Genomic DNA, 20,208 nt, shown 5'->3' with positions numbered 1-20,208 from the left:
CAGGCTCCTTGTGTCCTGCTCAGCTGTTTGGTGTTCATACACACTGCTGAGCTCAGATGCCAGCTGGCTCTAGAGAGAAGGGCTTGATAGTTCAATGACTGCTGTTTGATTAGATTAAATGTTGCCAAAATGCTTGAGCGTCTCTCCTGAATCTGAATGTGGAGTCCCAGCTCAGCTCTTCAGCTTTGAAATACAATTAGCACAATGCTTCATGCTCTTATAATAATAAATGTACTCATTGCTTTTCCACACACTTCAAATTGTTGGATTGGGCTTCCAATTATGTGCTTTGCATTTAATTTTTTAGCATACGGTCACTCCCTTGTATCTCTAATGTTGTTGGTTTTCTTTTCTTTAGATTTGTTGGAAGACGACTGTTCCTACACGGGTTAAGAATATCCTCTATTTAGCTTATAAAATCTTTACAAAACCTGACATAGAATTTTAAAATAGCTTTTTCATCAAGCTAAAAAAGAAGGCTGTTTGGTTTTGGATACAAGGACAGTGTCATCTGCATAACGGAGCATGTTTACTTCTCTGCTAAGAAGGATATGGCAGAAAACAGAGATAGAGGAATGGAGAGAGGAGAGTAAGACTGACAGAAAGAGGAAGCGAAACAGCGAGACGATGAGAAGCTCAGAGCAGACGGAGCTGGAGTGAAGGGAAACTGTAGGAAAACAGGGACAGAATAAGGGAAAAAGGGGACGGAATAAGAGGAGAGAGGAGAGAGACGACAGAGAAACTGAATAAGTGACAGAAATAGCAGTCATTAGGATTCCCATTAACAACACAAGCACACACAGAAACAGCGATGCAGGGATACTCTGTCACACACACACGCACACACACACAGAGTTGTAATCCATCTTAATACCTCAGGGTGTGAGTGGAGGGATATAGCAGGATAACTGATCGTCTTATAGCTTGACATAATCGCAGCAACTAGGGATGATGTTCTTACTGTTACCTAAACACTGTGTGTGTTTGTGTATGTATGTGTGTGTGTGTGTGTGTGTGTGTGTATATTGTAAAATTTCCCTGCATACTAACAAAATATGTATCTCCTTCAAATTTAGACAGTTTGTTGCTGCTTTGTATGTTGATTATTGCTGCTGTATCATCTGCATACACACACAGGGTTGTGTGTGCCATAAAAGTAATGTCTGCCTCCCTCATTTGTACTCAGGAAAACATAAATCTGTATAAAAATGTATGTGAGTCATTAACTTTACACACACACACACACACACACACACACACACACACACACACACACACACACACACACACACACTGAATCTTCTGCCTGGAAACGTAAAAGTATTTACAGTAGAATTAGCATGAAAGAGTCTTTAACCTTGCAGCTTGTATTTGAGAAGATAAGCTTTCTCTGTATACACACACACACGCACACACACACGCACACACACACACACACACACACACACACTCAATCACAATGCACATGCACATATGGCAGTTTTATAAAAGTCTTTAAGTCAAAGAGCTTTTATCCTTGTGGAAGAAGAAAAAGCTTTCTTTGGCGTCAGAACAAATTTTACAAAACACAAGCTCACACACACACACACACACTAGACTTATTTGCCTCCCTTCACTCGCTCACTGTTGATTATGTTATCACAGAAAAAAAGCCAAGGACTTCTTGCCTCACCTTGTGCTGAATTGAATGTTGTGTAATCTGAGATGTGCGTCATCTCTAGATTGTGTCAAACAGTGTAAATAAACGTGTTTCTATCACTCGCTGCATCAGGTGTCTGTTGGATTTGCTTCTGCTGCATCGTGTACTTAAAGAATCGCTCCTTTTTTATCAAAACTTTTTGCAGTTTCAGCCATCGTCCCTATCATTACAATAATACCTTTCTCACTGAGTTACAATAATGGCTGTGGGGAACATTGCTGTAAAGAAAAGGCAAGGCAAATGGTTAAATTATTACCCAAACTATCCAATGTAAATATCCATTCCAGTTTTCCTGTGCAGGGAGGGGCTACTATTGACATCACTCTCTTTTGGTTTAACTCCAAATGAAGTGATTATGATAATCTGGCTAAACTGCCAGATGATCTGACTGCCCTTGTTTCCTGCCCTGTCAGACTTTGTTTAGCGACGTTGCTGTCCTCCCAGATCTCAGCAGTGACTCTGGTGAGTCATCATAACCAGTGGAAATGATAGGAAAAACTACAAAAATGAGACCCAAGTTGTAATAAACCAGGAATTTTCCTTTTGGTTTGACTTTGCTTGCGTCCTTTTGAAAACAGTATTTTAGACAGAGTAGCTATATGGTAATGTGTGTGCACATACATGTGCAAATATTTGATTACCATCTGCGTCATGTGCCTAAGGTCTTAAGATAATGTTTATTTACCATTAAAAATCTGTTGAGCACTAACAGATGTAGGCACTATCATCCCCTAGCAGCTATATGTTTATATTTGAGATGCAGGAGGAGAGAGATGGAAAGACAAGTGGACAGACTGATGGATGGATGGATGTAAAAGTCCATTTTAGCATTTATTTTCTGTGTTTTGGTTCCACATAATTTTAATTTCTCCATGTTTACAGTCTGTTGTTCAAACTCACCCACTGTGATTTAATTCAGTGGTTTGCTTTCAAGCAGCAATATTTGATTTGGCTTTCAGTTCCTCATTCTGTGTGATTATACAGTTTCAGCCGCCTGCAAGGTTTAATCACAAGCTCATGTTTATGTGATTGGATCAACACTGGATCTGTGTACTTGACAGTCAAGTCACAAAATCCAAGAATATGATAAAAAAAAACAACATATCAAGGTTATCTCTGACTCCCAGCACAATCGACTATGAACAATGAGGCGTTATGCACATCTTAACGCCTCATTGTTCAAACTTTATGGGCAGAGTTGTTTAAATTCCTTTATTGTAGTAACCAGTGAGGCTGGACGTCATTAGACAGTCTGCCATTACATTTGTCTAGACAGAGCACCTGCTGTCTGCTGCTTTGTGCAACAGCAACCAAGCGGACTAAACATGACATTGCTTTGTCACCTGGGCTTCTAGTGCACGACCACCAGTGAGGATGTTGTAGCCAAGGTGTACTTGGTGTTAAGGTTGGCATGCTGGAAAAGAATTTGGCACCTGCATCGATGTGACCCTAGCTGCCAAACTGCAATCAAATATTTTTAAAAGTACGCTGATTTGTTGTTGTGTACTAACAGCAGAAATGATATATGAGTGTGAAGGAAGTGAGGAGAGTAAAGCCGGAAGGGAGGTAAAGGACAAGAGGATTTATGGAGTGAATGAAAGGCTCATTGTGATGAAACCACCTCTGACGCTTTAAGCTATAAAGTATAAGCTGGTGAAGTGGGTGTTGGGGGGTCAAGCACAGTGACACACACAGTTGGCCAGAAATACCCACAATCAAAAGAAAAGGGAAATGTGAAAGTGGGTCATTATGGCTTTTAATAAACAGGTTACAAATGTGTAGTGGCTCTTTAAAAAAGTTTACTTTAGAAACAGTACAAAACAAGAAAGTCAGTTAACTAGCTCCCTCATTAGAAGAGCTGACAGAGCAGCCAATGAAACGCAACTAGCCGTGCATTATGGGCATTAGCTGAACATCTGGGACATGTGTTTGACCAATCGGATTGCTCCCCGTTCTATAAACACCCAGACTTGATTACACACACACACACACACACACACACACACACACAAAGACACATTATGTACCTAAGCCACAACTGGACACCATCTGGTGCACCGTACATAGTCCAGTAAGAAGAGTACTGTATGTACATTCCAGGATGGAAAGCCGTGCTTTATGGGAATTATGAGCACAGCTGGAACACGTCTTAGACCAATCACATCACTCAGACAAAACCATGTTATATTTGGTTTAGTCTGGTTTGGTTTTACACAGCTTTTAATATTACTTCTCGGCTGTAGCACCTAATGCAATATCAAGACAGCAAGACGATATTAAAAGTATTTGTGCAGGTACTGTGTGTGTGTTTCTCTCTCTATCTGTGTGTGTGTGTGTTTGGGTGCAATATACGAACATTTCATTAAATCTCTTAAGTCTTCTTGAGGGTTAAACCTCACAAATTAACTTCAGATTAATTTTCTGTGAGGTTTCACCCATAAGTGGTTGAAAAACATCAGCTTTCAACCCAAAGGATGAAGGGTGTAACAGAGTGTAACTACTTGAGGATGCTGCTATGTAGAAGGTATAGACTGTCCTTGATTGAATCAAAATACTATTTGTGGCGTTTTGAGGGTAAAACCTTTTGTTCTTTAGTTTTCAGCAATTTCTGGATATCTCACTTCAAGACTCACAGCCAGATTTACTAATAAAATGGTGTTGCGCAAATGTGCATTGCGGTTGTCAATGAGTTTGTGGCTGCGGCTTTATTTACTATGACCTTATGCAGTCAGCTACTGGACTGATCCCTGGACTGACCTCCAGGCACGTTCTGTGAAGGAAAGAGAGCTCAACTCAGATTACAATACATTTACTTTGGCCGCGGTTCAACTTCACCTGAAAAAACTGTGAGGCTATTTCTCAAAATATGGAAATATTATTATAATCTTAAGCAAATATTTAATTAATACATTAGGATGCAATAAGCATATTCATGGGCAATGACCATGAGATGAAATCAGAGTTTGGACATCCTTGTTGTCATCTGTTGTTTTACTACCAACTGGCCACCTCCCATCACAGAGGGAGATCATCAATGATCACAACAAGCCCAGATGGCTCAACAGAAAATTACAGCATCCTGGATCTTCAGAGTGTCTTAGCACCAATTAAACCTCCTGCTGACACCAGCCCTCAAGCCCCATTTAGCTTGTATATACCTATATATCTGATCTAAACTAGCAATCTAAAGTTTTGAATCTAAGAGAAACGGATCATTGCTCAACATGTAAAACGTGACTTTTCCCTGGTACATTTAATTTCAATTGTCAACCACCAAAAGAAGAAGAAGTTTACAACTGACAGAAACACTACTAAAAGTAATATAACAGTAATATAAACTTACACTTATATACACTTGAGCATATTTTACCTTCAGTCACACCTCGACTATATTTCTTTGTCTCCCTCTTTATCATTTTTGCACGTGATCCATGTGGTGTGAAATCAACTCACACTACTGTCTCTTTCATTTTCCACAGTGTTACTCACAATATAGTTCCCACGGGGACCGCTGCCTTTATTACTTTATTCAGAACAGGAAAGGTACTGATTGCTTCGGTTCAACTGACTCAGAGTGATTTATTTTCTGCAATGGGTTTGATAAATTACCGTAGATAAGAAAAGTCATCACAAAGAAATTAAAACTTAAAGATTTAAAGGCCAAGCACACACCCACACAGTTAGGCGGAGCATTATGTGAGGTCACCTGACTCAACGTAGCAATAAGAATGATAAAGGTGTAAGTTGTTAACAAGTGCAACAGGTGAGTGGGGTATTGGAAGAGATTTCAAGAGATTTAGATCACTCAATAAATGAAAACACCTGCATGGGCTTTACAAATATGTATAGGTAACTAAAAATAACAAAAATATAGGGTTGCAATTAACAATGATTGTCTATAACGATTAATCTGCCAATTATTTTCTTGGTCAATCAATTAATCGTCTATTTAATTTCAGGCAATAGTGAAAAATGGCCTTTATAATTTTCCCACAGCCCAAGGTGACGTTTTCAAATGTCATTTTGTTAAGATACTCAGTTTACTATCATGTATGTAAAATAAAAGCATCGAGTCCTCACATATGAAAAGCTGGAATCAGCAAATGTTTGCAATTTTGAAGCAATTATTCCGATATCAATTCATTTTCTGTCAATCAACCCATCGATCTGTTAATCATTTCAGCACTACAAAAATATAAAACACAATTTTAAATAACAATTGCATTAATTCATGTTTTCAGCCACATGGGGCAGCAAAACAAGCTGTAAACACAATATTGACATTCAGTATAATCACCTTATAAAGTTTGTATGGTGAACTTGTTAGCAAACAGTTCACTATTTTCCACATCCAGCAGATATGTTAGCATTTATTTGGAGTCATGTTTCTTGCCACCTGATGAACAAAGTCCAACATTCACTCTCCTTTTAGCTCTGTTTTGGGCTCCACCAACCATCTGGCTCTTTAGCTGCTAAATACTCCACTATGTTCTTCAGCTAGTTGCTAAATTTGTTTGCTAGTTGTTGACAGGTAGCATGCAATGAGGTAACAGGGCTTTTTTTTTTGTTGCTGAAAATAGCTTCCTACTGTGGTTAGAAATGGTTGATGAAAGTGATGAGAACCAAACCAGTAAAGTTGTGGGCCATAAAACCAAAACAATGGGCTGAAAGATGGTAAAACTCTCCATAGAGCAGAAGGGAGCTGCAGAGTTGGTGATAATTCCCTGCCGCTTCATCACTGCAGGCTGCCACTTTCACATTATGCATATTCCTTTGATCCATTGTGAGCATAAAAACGAATAAAAGCAGTAAGTCCAAACAATACTGAATATACAGTACAATAAACTGATGTCAGTACACAAATAAAATTCCAAATCTGTTCCACAGTTCATAAACATTTTCAGGCAATAATTCATCCTAACTAAGACTTTCTTATTGGTGCCTACAAACAGTGAATTAGGATCCATTGAGTTATGCTCAATTCTACAGAAATCTCATGAATATGTGGATATAACACAGCAGTAAATGTTACTAGGAGACCAACAGGACAGTAGAATAAAGGTTGGACCAGCAACACCAATATAAGGTGTAACTTTTGGCTCTCAGCGTCCTTCAGGACTCTGTAATTAAGAGGAAAATTGGCCGAGCAGAACATAAATCAAGGAGAAACCCCATTTCTTAAACCTTTTGAGAGGGTAAAATTCCTCTTTGACTGCCTGTATTTCACCGAGCCGCTCCGCTCCCGGCGCCCCAATTGTTGTTGCGTTCACGGTGTTGCTGTTGACATATTACCTCTGCTTTAATGGGATTTTTGACAGCAGCTCAGAGGGGAATATGGACCCACACTCAACACACACACATTCAAAGTGTTTCATGTGCACACACATAGAGGAGCCGTTTGGAGGAGCCTCCTCTCTTTGCCTCTTCCCCTTCAACAATGAAGTGTTATAACTTTTGATCCGAGTAAAAACAAAAGTCAGTATCAGCTATGAGCAGAGAGAGACAGACTGAGACAGTGACAGTTTAAGTCAAAGTCAGAGAGAATTAACTGACAGGCGTATAACAGTGTGACTACCACACTTACCCAGCACACCAGCGTTAGTAGTAACAGCCAACAACTGCAGGAACTTAAAAGTACGTAACATAACATGTAGCCGTCGTCAAGGGTTCTTCTTTGTTTCCACTGTTCTCCATCCGAATGGGGGACAAGTTCCTGAAACTAAAAGTCAGCGCTGCTCAGGAGATGATACTGACTGCAACATCTGGGTACTTTTCCGGTACCTCTAAGACTGCTTTTTATCAACCCAGTCGCCAGAGGAAAATGTTGGCATTGAGTGTTTCTGCAAACCACAAAAACGTTGAATATATACATTTCAACACGTAAATTACGTATCATATCAACATTTCTACAAACGTAGCATATTAATATTTCTACCGGTTGAATAATGATGTTTTATGGTGTGACAACGCTGTGGTTAAGGTCTTGTTAGGTTTAGGCACAAAGACCACTTGGTTAGGGTTAGGGGAAAGATAGCGGTTTGGGTTAAAATAAAAGTAAAAAATAAAATCAAAATGGCCGATGTCTCACTAAAAAAAGCCAGTTTTCTCGCTTTTGTCGGTTGAAACGGGAAGCGGACATTGGTTTCGGTTTCGAGGTGGTCTCGAACCGTGTTCTCTGCTGATTTACCAACAAACTTACTAACCATCCACCTGCCCCTCCTCCTCCTATATAGGAAAGATCAACTCATATAGATCACATGTGAACTACGTCACTTTAGAAATGTTGAGATGATACATTTTGTGGACATTTTCATATGATATGTATTGTTGAAATGTTAATATGCTACGAATTTCACGTGTCGAAACGTAGATATTCAACGTTTCTGTGGTTTGCAGAAATGTACAATGACAATGTTTTATTCTGGCAACCAGGCTGTTTTTATCATCTTAGAAATATATCCAAAGTCAGATCTTTCCTGTCGCAGTCTGATTCTGAGAAGTTGGTTCACGCATTCATCTCCAGTCAACTGGACTCTTTGCTGGACTGGCAAAGCAAACACTTAATAAACTCCAGCTTATTCAGAATGCTGCAGCCAGAGTATTAAAGAATTGATTTTTAAAATACTTCTTATCATTTTTAATGCTATGAACGGCCTAGCTCCCACCTACATTGTTGACATGCTCTCTGATAGACCCTTGAGATCATCAAATAAAGATCTCCTCACCATACCTAGAATAAATACTAAATCAGCTCATTGTGCCTTCAGCCATTATAGTCCTACCACATGAACTCAGGTCTGTTATAACAGTGTCTTCCTTTAAAAGCAGACTAAAAACAAGCTTTTAGTTCAGTTAATGGGTAAAACCTTCTTTTTAGAAACAGTATTATTATTATTATTTCTTTTAACAATGATAATAATAAAACCTTCTTACCCTACTCACTTATTGTAATACCTTCTCAACTTCTAATTTTATTTTATACTGCCTTATATGTTTTTATATATGTAACATCTTATTTTATGTTTTATCTTATTTGTTTTATATATGTAATGTTAATGTCATATATTCGTCATGTATGATCTTTATTTGTTTTTAAGCACATTGAATTTACGCTTGCCGTATGAAATGTGCTATATAAATAAATTTGACTTGACTAAATTTGAATATCAGGGTTTGACAGCAGTACTATCGATCGTGATTGTGATGCGATGACAGCAAATTTGTTGTAACTAGACTAACTAAAACAACAACAGTAACCACCATTTTACCGCTTGTATCTACCTGTATTGACTTGGACAACCGATACTTAAAAAACAGAAGAACAGTGGAGAAAGCTTGATGTTCAGTATTTGGGGAGAAGAAGCCATTCAAAGGGAACCATAATCAACAATTGGAAACTAAAAGTTTTATCTGCATTTGGCAGAAATTGTGATGCAAGACAGCCAAACTATGAAGGGAAACTTTTCTAAAGACAAAACAAGACTATAGAGATATTAAGAGCACAGTGGAGCAAAGTGAAAAATTTCAAAGTGGTTTGACATGCTGGTTTGATTTCAGCGATGCCTTAAATTCAGCAGCAGTGGGACAGAAAATCAATAACATTTTCAGCACTTTTTTTTTTGTTCCGTTGTCTTTTCCACAAACTGTTACTTCCCTCAACTACCAAACCAATTCAACCATAAAAATGACATCTTGGTTGGTGAAATACAGCGTAAACAAAAGGAAGAAGTTAGTACCAAATCCTCACAAGGTTCTTAAAAGTTCAAGTTATGGAAAGACTCATAGTTACAGGTTATGTTGCAGTGGGGGAAAGGGGTTAATAGTGAGTGAGTGTGTATAAGAGAGAGAGAAAGAGGAAAAGAAAATCAAATGTCAAAGCAGACTGGTTCGTGTTTGGTCAGGATTTAAACTGGGAAACACATCAAGTACTTGAAACTAACAGAGAAAATTGGTCATTTTTCAGTGTCTTCCGAAATAACCCAAATTGCATTTTCCAAAAACAGCAACATGTTGCTGTGACCAGAGGTCCATGTGGACATTGTCATATTATTAAAGTCACATCAAGTGGATCCTCTCGGCTATGTGGGCATATAAAGTATAATTTGAGCTCTGAGCTACTAAAAAGATTTGGCTAAAGTAAGAAAATATGGCTTTAATTATCAAAAGACACAAGAGTTGATTGTTGGTAGAGGACAGGATGTAAACTATGCCTCCCAGTGTCAAACTCACATCCTTTTTTTGCCTTATTTGTCTTTTTGGGTTTTTTTTTTGCTTTTTTCTGGAAAGAACATGTAGTCATAAATCACGCAATGACACTTTTTGGGAGAATGTTAAATGCCATTTTAATCACAATTCTGTTTTCTGTCTGGTCTCACGAACCTTTAAAGGATGTTTTACTCCTTCATCTCTTTCTGTCTGTCTCATTTCGACTCTGTCATAAAGCTTTTGCCTCTCTAATAAAGCTAATTTCCTCATATTACATGCAGTATTTTTTGTTTATTTATTGGATAATTGAAAGATAACCACTTTGAGAACATGAATCCATCAACTAGGAACATTTCAAACTTGGCTCTGGGCTTTTAGTCGATGAATAAATTACGATAAATGTAGAAGGAAGTGCAACTGTTAAATAAATTATGACAATGGCTCAGAGAGCTCGGCTTCGCGAATGGACAAGACTAATTGGTAGAAAGTGCCAGAAATTCCTTCTGAAATGTTTGTCTGCCTGCCAAGACTTCCAGAAATGTTACACCTGCTGCTGCTTGCATATTTACATCTTCGCAGAGGGTCGTTAAGTCAAGTGGATTTTATTTATATAGTGCCAAATCCCAACAGAAGTTATCTCAGGGCACTTTTCACATAGAGCAGGTCTAGACTGTACTCTTTCATTTATAAAGACCTGACATTCCCGCCATGAGCAAGCGCTCGGCGACAAGGAAAAAATCCCCTTTAATGGGAAGAAACCTTGAGAAGAACTGGACTCTAGTTGGGCGTCCATCTGCTTTGACCGGCTGGGTTGAGACTAATAGATCCAGTAAATTCATGTAGTCGAGTGGATGCTGCAAAGTGCACCTCAAACCCAACACATTAGCTGATAACTGATTATTGAAATGTAGTTTTCCTTTGTGTTCTGAAACTTTTTATTGATTGGAAACCGTCCTGATTTACATTTTCTTTCTTTCGTTTCTCAAGTTTGTTCGTAATCTGTCTTCTCTCTCTCTCTCTCTTTCTATTTGTGGCTTAATTAATCTCTTCTCGCAGCTAAGATTCCTATTTCATGTTCATTTAATACCTCGTTTCTTTGTGTTTCGTTCACCCGTTTACAGTATGCCTCTCTCTCTCTCTATCTCTCTCTCTCTCTCTTTCTCCCAGTTGAATGATACTGGCTGATAAACATATGGGGGGTCTGTTTCTGATTAATAGCCAAGAGGCCTTTCAGGAAACATAATGAGTTTCTACTACTGAAGTGTGTGTGTGAGATGCATGGTTGAGTGGTTAAAACATTCCTGTTTGTGTATCGCTCTGTATGCCACGATTTCTTTCTTTTTTTTTGTACAAGTCGTGCTGATAGCAATGAAAACCGCTCCATTTTCATTACCTCACTTATCAACTCTGACTGACATTTTCCCTCCATTCCCTCCTTTTTCTTCCTGTGGTGTTATGAATGCAAATTGCACAATAAGACTCCAGCTATTTGAACTTAAAAGGCGCTAATTAAACATCAATTTGTCTTTATCAATCTGACTAGAAGACCACAGTCAAGGTAATTTGTAGCCTTTATCTTTCTGCATTGGTTTTTGCTCATATACATTAACATATATTTCCCATAGATCCTGCGGCGTCTTTGAAACGTTAATCCTGATGATTTCTGCTTTGGTGGGTTTGGCTACACTCGTAGTTGTCGCATCAAGTGTTTTTTTCAGTGTAGCGTGAAGTGTGAGGAATTGTTTTTGGCATGCATTGTTACTCCTCAAACAATAGATGGAAGTAAATTAAAAAAAAGCTTTCTTCATACATCTTGGCTTTTGGCTGGATGATAAATGAACCGTCCATACACACATTCATAACTTTCATTTTAAGAAACGCTTCCCCCGTCTTGTTCAGTCCACATATTTACCTGTTTTGTATCACAGGGCTTGTATCTGACTCACTACTGTGTAGGCTGGATCGAGTTTACCATCATCACTGTGATTTAACTCGATTGACCCTCATTAAAACTACGGAGGAGGATTCATATCTACCTTTTTTTGTTTTTTTTTAACACCATTCTTCTGTTTCAAACATCTCTCAGACCAGATCCTTTAGAGGAATAATCAGTTTCCAAAGATGAATTTGGCAAAACTGCATTTTCATACAAGGCATGCTGCACTTGGAACCATTTAAAAGACAAACTTAATTTAGAAACACAACCTTCATACTGTATCAGGCACTTAAACACCACACCTAAAACGTATTTTGAGAAGAAAGTAACTGTTTTAAATAGTCACACTTTCTCCCTTTGATCCTATGTTGTGAATGTTACACATTTTTTATGTATAATCTCTACAATGACATTTTGGCTCGGTCTCTGTTGTAAAAGAGACTTCCTGATTAAAGAAATGTTGAATATAATCTTTAAAAAATACACTTTCTGCACAGACAACATTGGGTGACTGAGCTTTGAAGCACTTCTGAAGCTTGTCTGGACATCATTTGTACAACTGCATCATCTTGATCTTTGATGTATAAAGTCAAAGGCAATATGCACATAAAAACAGGAGTCAGCTACGACTTCCAAAGAGCATTTTAGTGAGAAACGTCAATCACCAAGCTTGCGTGCACCGCTGACAGCGAACTGAAGGTAAATTCAGCTTTTTGAAACGCTTCCAATTTCAGATTCTGGGTCAATGTAAGATACTCGTTAATCATAAAAAAAGCAGAATATAAAGAAATACTACCAGAGCAAGACTGTGCTGTATACTGCTGCAAAAAATCATGTTGCATAGAAGCTTGTACATACCTTTCCTTCCTTACTCCTTTTATTTCTCAAGGTAATTTTCCATTTTTTTCCTTCCTTCCCTCCTTGAATGCTTCTTTACATTAACCCCCCCCCCCACCCCTTCTTTTCGTCCTCGACCCTCTTCCTTCATTAATTCTTCATGTCAGTCCTTTCTTGTTACCTTCTTCTTCTTTTCTTCCACCTTTTCTACTTTTCTGACTCCCTTTCCCTTTCTTCCCTGCTGTTTTCCCTTTGATCCCTCTACCTCCCTCCCTGCTTTATTCACACAATTTGTTCCTCCTCTTAAACATTTCTCTCTCGCTTCCTTCCTCACTTCACTTTTCATTGTTTCCCTTTTTTAAAAAAAATAAAATAGTAGTAAAACCCTGCCATAGAGATCCATTAATATTCTCCTTCTACATTGCCTTCTTTTACTCCAATCATTCCCTCACATCCATTCATCTCTCTCTCTCTCTCTCTTTCTCTCTGGCTTTGTCATAATCTATCATTTGTATGCTTTGAATCTTTGAGTGCTCTACTCTCCCGCTTTCTCTTTTCTCTCTGCGGCGCCCGAAGGCTCGACTTTCTCTTCTTCTGTGGCTTTGTATGCAGCCGAGTGTGTACCGTGTATAATCTAGAGTCTCTCGACTGATTTGAGGAACGCTCTGTTCTGTCCTCCGTTGTGTCTCGGAGTGAACACGCTGCGATCTGTTATCTGTCGGTCCGGTTTTTTTTACATTGCGGGGCGTTGTAATGCCTTCAAATCATAGACGTTTCCCCCCCTACACACACACACACACACACAAATACCAAAACAGCCAGCACATATTTTTCACTGTGCTGCACATACACATTGTTTGTCATCTTCCTTCCTTCCTTTTTTCTCTCTTGTCAATCCCGGATACCTTTGAGTTAATATATTACTCATTCAACCACCTCCCCCCCTCCCATCTCTCTCCCTTACACACATACTGTACACACACACACACACACACACACACAAATGGAGGGATTATGTGGTATTACATTAGCAGTGCAGCTCTGTGTTAATGACCTTTACATCATCCTGCAGAGAATACATTTTGCCGTTTTGTCTCTTTAAACACATTCAAACTTCTCTCTCACTATATATACAGCATCTCTCTCACTACCAGTTTGTCTGTCTCACATTTTTGTTCTCGGCAACTTTCCTGCACTTAATTTCCAGTTAAACCATTTAGAAAGTAAGCTTATGAATCCCTTAATATCCTTAAATCATCCATCAGCTACCTGTATGTGAATATATTCAAGAAAACAGGAAGGGATCACATGATAAATCAACCGCTAATGACTCTTAATCCACATAAAACACATCCTGGCTTCTCATTGTGATTCCCGTCTAAATGGTATTTGTGTTTTCTCTTGTATGAATGAATTTGTCTCTTGATCCACCCTGTGGTGTTTTCTGAAATTTCTGCAAACAGCTTTTCAAGACTATCCGGCATGTCGGCACCGTGGTCATCCTCATGTGCCGGACTTTTCCGGGTAGACGCACGGGAAGAGCTTTTGAAGTATTTCGATGTCGCCATGTCTTTTAAGCCTTTTCTTGACCGAAAATATTCTGTTTGAGCAATTAAAGTATTCTGAGTGAGCGTTTGATTACTTAAATATGTTTTGACACTAATTACTAAAAAACTAGTATGTGCAGGATGAGAGCTCCTCTAACTTGTGGCCATCTTGGATGCTGCACCCACGTCCACCCTGTGGTGTTTGAATCCAGGACTGAGAACGCTACCTTGTTATGTCGGTTATTACCATATCTTCTCCATTTTTATAAAGTTTCCTTAAATGTGTGAAACAGAGCTCCTCTGGGTTGTAACCACAGCTGACTGTTAGCCGATGCGTGTGGTCAAACGCAGTATAGCAGCTTAACCGACGTCTACTGAAACATCTTGCTTTGCCTGTTCATTGAAAACACAGTTGCACAGATGAAGAATCTTTTTCCTTGTCTCCTTTTCTCTTACTATGAGCACAATAAATCTGATGTTGACTTTCTCCCCTTCCAGCTCTTAATGAAAAGTTATGACACTGCATCGCCAGAATTTCCTCACTTTGATTCTCCCTCTTGATCCCTTTTCTCATTAAGTGTGTGTTTGTTTCTTCTCTCCTGGCTGCTACGCTCACTTCACTCACGTATCAACACCTCTGTGTTCAACTTGATGTGTTTTCCATACTATCTATTTTTGAATTTTTGATTTATAAATCAGGGGCGGAGAGAGTGAATTACCTGAAGGACTTTTGGTTTAAATCTATAAATGAGATATTTCTTTAATAGGATAAATGACGCTCTTTACAGTTTGAGGTTGTACATAATTCTGCTATAACTACCAGTTTCTAGAGGCTATTGTAAACCTGTATCATTAAACTACATGCAGTTAACATTTACATGCAGAAATATAAGGCTTAAAAGGCTGAAAACCTGTCCAGTTCCCTGAATAATTAGTACGTTTTTTAGGATTTTGGTATTTTTATAGTATATTTTACAACTACTTATGTTCTTTATCATTTTGCTACTACTTATATTATTATTATTATTACTACTTTCCTTTATTTGAAGACTCTGCACAGGATAAGCAGGTATAGATTAACATCATTTAATGAAAAAAAAAAATGCATTTCTGAATCTTCTACTGGGGTATTTAATAAAGTGCAGCTGTTATCTCCTTCACCCAGTAACATGAACACCTTCTTCTTCTTCATCCACATAAAAATGTGCCAGTCAAGGTTGTAATGGCTGATTAATCTAAACATTGATTCACACTTACTGTAACTTTTCCTGCTTGTCATTCATGTCAACTTTGAATTGGTGTCTCAGGACAAAAAACTCATATAAAAACAATGTTTACTTATTGTTATGAAGCTAAACATTAATGTTTTAAGTGCAGGATATTGATTTTTAACATTCTTTAGATTCTAACTCCACATATTGCATTGTATTCTTAGTTGAAGTGCCATTTTCAGCCAGGACATGTCACAACTGAACAGATTTCTACCTCTTGCTGTCTTTTCTCTATCCAAACCTCATCCTCCTCCATCAACACCCCCCACACCGCCGCCCACAAACTCCTCCCAGTCCATCCGTCCGTAATGGCGCTCCATCTGTGCAGTCCATTAGGTGGCCTCATGGCTTAGTGGTTGCGCTGATGAAAATGACCCCGTGTGACAGCACAACACAATACTCAATACAACACATTACTGTACTCTGAAGCTGCTCTCGGCACCGCTTGTCCCCTGTCCGCAGCAGAAAGTGTTGTCATTGTGGTACATGGCCAAAATAGTGTCACAATGTCACATCAGAACACATTTTGTGCATAATTCTGGAGGCTTGTTAATGTTAATATGATTGGAATATTGTTCTCATAATGTTTGTATGACGTTTTATGAAAGAGTGATGGCCATGTGCATGACATACAGTATCAGTGTGATAAAAGTCGGGGTCGAGGTAACTAGTTCGTTTAGGGTGAGGGTCTGTTTTTGAAACAGGGCCCTATCCAGATCAGTCAAACATGGCGTGCCGATTCTTGGAGCAGACACCTACTGACCACTGTAGCAGGGCCCATGCTCAATGCCAATCAGGTACCTGATTGGCAGCACCTGGGGGTACCAGAAGCTCAAAACAAGAGTCAATAGCAACAGCAAAATAAGCTGTTTGGCATTGGCAGAGAAGATTTGGCAAATTTTTCATGGGCACAACCCACATCTGCTGCTCATCCCACAAATGCATGTTTCTTACAAATGTGGCACCATTTCAAAGGGAAATAAACAGGCTTTCCAACGGTATAAGATTTATTGCCAAGAAGCATCGTTACAACAAAGAAATAATCTACCAAACACAAATTTCCTTACTTTTTGTGCTAAGTACACAATTACAGTAAAGTCATTTTGTTTATTCACATTTCTTTGCAAATTTTTCATCCGTTAAACATTCAGTTCTCCTCTTTGACTTTATGTTGTTTCACACAGCTGTACATCAGACTTCCTCACATAACATGAGCTTAAACTTGCCAGTTGTTTATCTCATGTATCATAGTATTAATTGTAGGATAACCATATGACTGTGGTATGTGTTTATTCGTCAGTGTTGGATGTGAGAGCTGAAGATTAACGGTGCAGTGATGTTGTTGTTGCCGGTGTGTGGGTGCGTGTGGGAGTCATTGTGGTTTCAGGAGGTGTTCAGTCACTTTTTTCCTCAGTTTTGATCTGAAATGTTTCACAAAAAGAGCATAAAAAGTCAGTCTTTTTCTTTTTTTTCCCTTCTCCTCTCCCTCCCTCTTTGTCTGCAGGCGGATGGATGATGCTTATCCCTCGCTCCAGAGGTGTGGAATGACAGATGACAGAGGGATTGATACAGCAAGAGCGAGAGAGAAAGAGAGGGGTAACGTCAGAAAGGGTCACTGCCGACGGTAATGGAAAACAGCAACAAAGGGCAGGCGTATCGATCGGGAGGCAAGAAGTAAGTGACCAGATTTACTGATACTGGGATGACACTCTCTCTGTCCGTCTTTACCTTCTGTCTCTGTTTCATTCTTTCTCTCTCACTACTTTTCTCATTTTCCTCTCACTGGCTCCCTCAATGTCTCCTCTGTCATTTAGGCTACCATTTCTCCTTCTGCACCTTCATCACTACATAAAACACACACTTTTTCAATGTAACACCCACAGTGTCGAAAGTCCTCAATAGCTCTAACTAAAGGAGCAACAGAGTTTTATGTTTGTGTCATTTCTCACATTATTGCTGCATTAGCTTCAATGCTACATGAGCAATATATGTGGGAGAGAGAAAAAATGGGCAGTTAGCATGAGCATTAGCATGACAACCACCGCAACCAAACAAAGAAATAAAGCTACAGAATCATGTTTGACATATTCTAGAAACTCTGAGCTGTGGCCACGAAAACAAACTCAGTGCGCTTGTGGACAGCAGCCACAATATCTTGCCGTACGTAGTTGATTGCCTTGACTAATTCAAGCAAAGATGAAGAATGCTGCTACTGGTTTGTAAGTCTGCATTCTTGATGATTAATGTACTCCAGTCACTTCAGGCTGTGGATAATAAGATACAGTTTATGCCAACTTCACGTTCACACAGGGCTCATGTGAGCCTTCTTTCCCGTAGCCTTGCCACCTAGCTAGGCCATATGTACTGACGGTCATCAGTAGGGAAGTGCACAACACAAAAAAAATATAAAACTCTACAGCAAGAATGCAAAATGCGAAAAAGTTTGGAAAACAACTCTTGTTTCTGCTCTTTTATCTCTATTTTGTTCCAACAGAGCAGCAGCTTATCTCTGTGATTTAAATGTAATCAATGCAACATTTTCAAATGTAAAAAACAATAACTATGGAAGATACAAACCAAGTAAAGGTCTGCAGCCTGACAATGTCCATGAATGTTCATGCTAGCATAACTTCTGGTTTAACAAATTTTTAAAAACACACACAATGCTAATGTAGTAAAAAGACAACAAACATCATTTACAGTAATCATTTCAGACTGAAATCTACCCATTCCCATTTAAACAATGTCAAACCCACAATCAAGATATCCTGCTAAAGGATATGCTGACTAGCTTTAGTGCTAGCACGGCTACCCTTATCAGTCATGTGACCCCTGGCTTGCTGTTTCGGTCCCTCAAGAAGTCTCCTGGTTCACATCACACTTTCTAAAATAACAGATACCACAGTGTATCATACAGCTGCACAACAGTCCTGCCAGTGGTTTTATACTATTCCACTGACAGACAGGTGATGGTAATGAGCCAAGAGACACAAAAATGTGCCAACAAAGATTTAAGATTTAAAATACTTTAAAAATGTCTTTTCAAATGTTCTCTGGAGGATGAAATGTATTTAGCACGTTGGTTAAACGTTAAGGATACACATAACTTTTGTTTGTTTACAAGACACTCCACAGGGAACCTTTAACTAATTTAGGCAAACAAAGATGTAGACTAATAGGAACAGTAATTAAGGTTACAGTCATCTTAGCAAAGCACAGTGAAAAAACACTGCACACACTTCCAAATGCTGCAGAGGAGCTAATATCCACTTTTGCCCTACAAAAAAAAACAGAAGCAACACTGAAATTTAGGAAAAAGTAATCTCCTGCCGTAATGTAAAGTATTGTTGTTGCAGAAATGGGTATTTAATCATTTAACAACATTTACGGATATGAAATATAAACCCTTGAATGTTAAGCTTCAAACCACACAAGAAATGCAGTCGGTTCTGTTTGCCTTTGTCGGACAGTTTAATAAGAAAATCCCTCCATCCCATTTCCCCGCCACCCCTCCACTGTTTTATCTCGCAGAGCAGAAATGGCTTTAACAAACATAAGTGCAGCAGCAATTTGTCCCTGCGGTGAAAAGCAAAGCGACGGCGGCGACATCTGTGCCTTAACTAGGCTTCGACGGCGTGATCCTTCGGGAGTCTCAAGCCGTAAATGTGTAACTCTCTCTAGGAAGCCGGGGTGGGAAATGTTTTACAGACACAACAACAATAATAATCTACAGATGATGTGATGGGTTAGCTGAGATGACACAGGGGCTGTGTCTAATCTTTGGTTCAAAACTAATGAACTCTGGTGTTTTCATGCCAGGTTTAAGGCTAAAACTAGATGACTAAAAGGAAGAGGATTGTTAGAATAACATGTTACTGTCTTCGACGAGTCGAGGGTGGCTCCCAGGTTGTATGTATCTATTCATAGTCTATTTCTCCCTACTTCCTTTTCTTTCTCTTTCCAATTGCCTGTCTTCCTCTCTTCTCAATCACTTTATCCTTTATCTCTCTCTCTTTCTTCTTCTCCCTCCTCTCCCTCACGCTCTCTCTGTGATGTATTGCTGCTTTATCGGACTGGTTAAATGGCTCGCCTGCAGTACTGTTTAGTTTCCTGTGAACTACGCTGATACGGTACTCTCCCTGAGAGGAGGAGATAGCAGGAGCAGCCTGTCTATTACACACTGAGCTCTGCAGAGGTGATAAACACACACACACACACACACACATATTCCTACGTGTTCATCTACGCATGAATAGTTCATTTTCTCTCATTGTCTGTTCTTATTCAAAGTTGTTTACCCTGTTATCTTATGCTTCACTGTCATTTTTAAAGCAACTCTGACCTCATTAAAACACTGTTTATCATCATTTAGAATGATGCAAACAACAACCTCATTCATTTTAGCTTAAAACACCGATACGACTCTATTGTTTCATTGACTTTATGTTGCATAAAGTCCTTTTTATTCCAGCGCAGACATAGCCGAGACAAATAATCAGTAAATTCTGATTGAAAGTATAGTTTACAGCCTCATTTAATTGGCTGAATGTAGCTACTGTGGCTTCTCATTGAGCTGAGGTCCAGTGATAAGCTGCAGCAGAATGGTAGACGGTATAATAAATGATGGGAAAAAAAGCAGTTTAATGGGTGAGTCAAAAAGCAGTGAGCTTGACCTGTGTTACCAAGTAGTTGTTTTACTTCATGCAACCAAAC

At 38.9% G+C, this 20,208-nt stretch overlaps 1 protein-coding gene across 7 annotated transcripts in view; it reads left to right on the top strand.

The window, feature by feature from the left end:
* htr2cl1 (5-hydroxytryptamine (serotonin) receptor 2C, G protein-coupled-like 1) overlaps positions 1-20,208 on the top strand; it is a 131,298-nt gene that overhangs the window by 69,768 nt on the left and 41,322 nt on the right. For 6 of the 7 annotated variants that reach the window (XR_006093451.1, XM_042400932.1, XM_042400929.1 and 3 more), the window contains one exon: positions 17,000-17,169. The gene's annotated coding sequence lies outside the window, so the exon portion shown is untranslated. Of the gene's footprint in view, positions 1-16,999; positions 17,170-19,591; positions 19,691-20,208 lie in introns of all 7 variants that reach the window. The other variant, XM_042400930.1, reaches the window with a different exon arrangement.

The sequence above is a fragment of the Thunnus maccoyii genome, chromosome 22 (genome assembly GCF_910596095.1).
Source record: "Thunnus maccoyii chromosome 22, fThuMac1.1, whole genome shotgun sequence".
In the NCBI taxonomy this organism is placed as follows: Eukaryota; Metazoa; Chordata; class Actinopteri; order Scombriformes; family Scombridae; genus Thunnus; species Thunnus maccoyii.
This window is presented reverse-complemented; position numbering and strand designations above follow the sequence as displayed.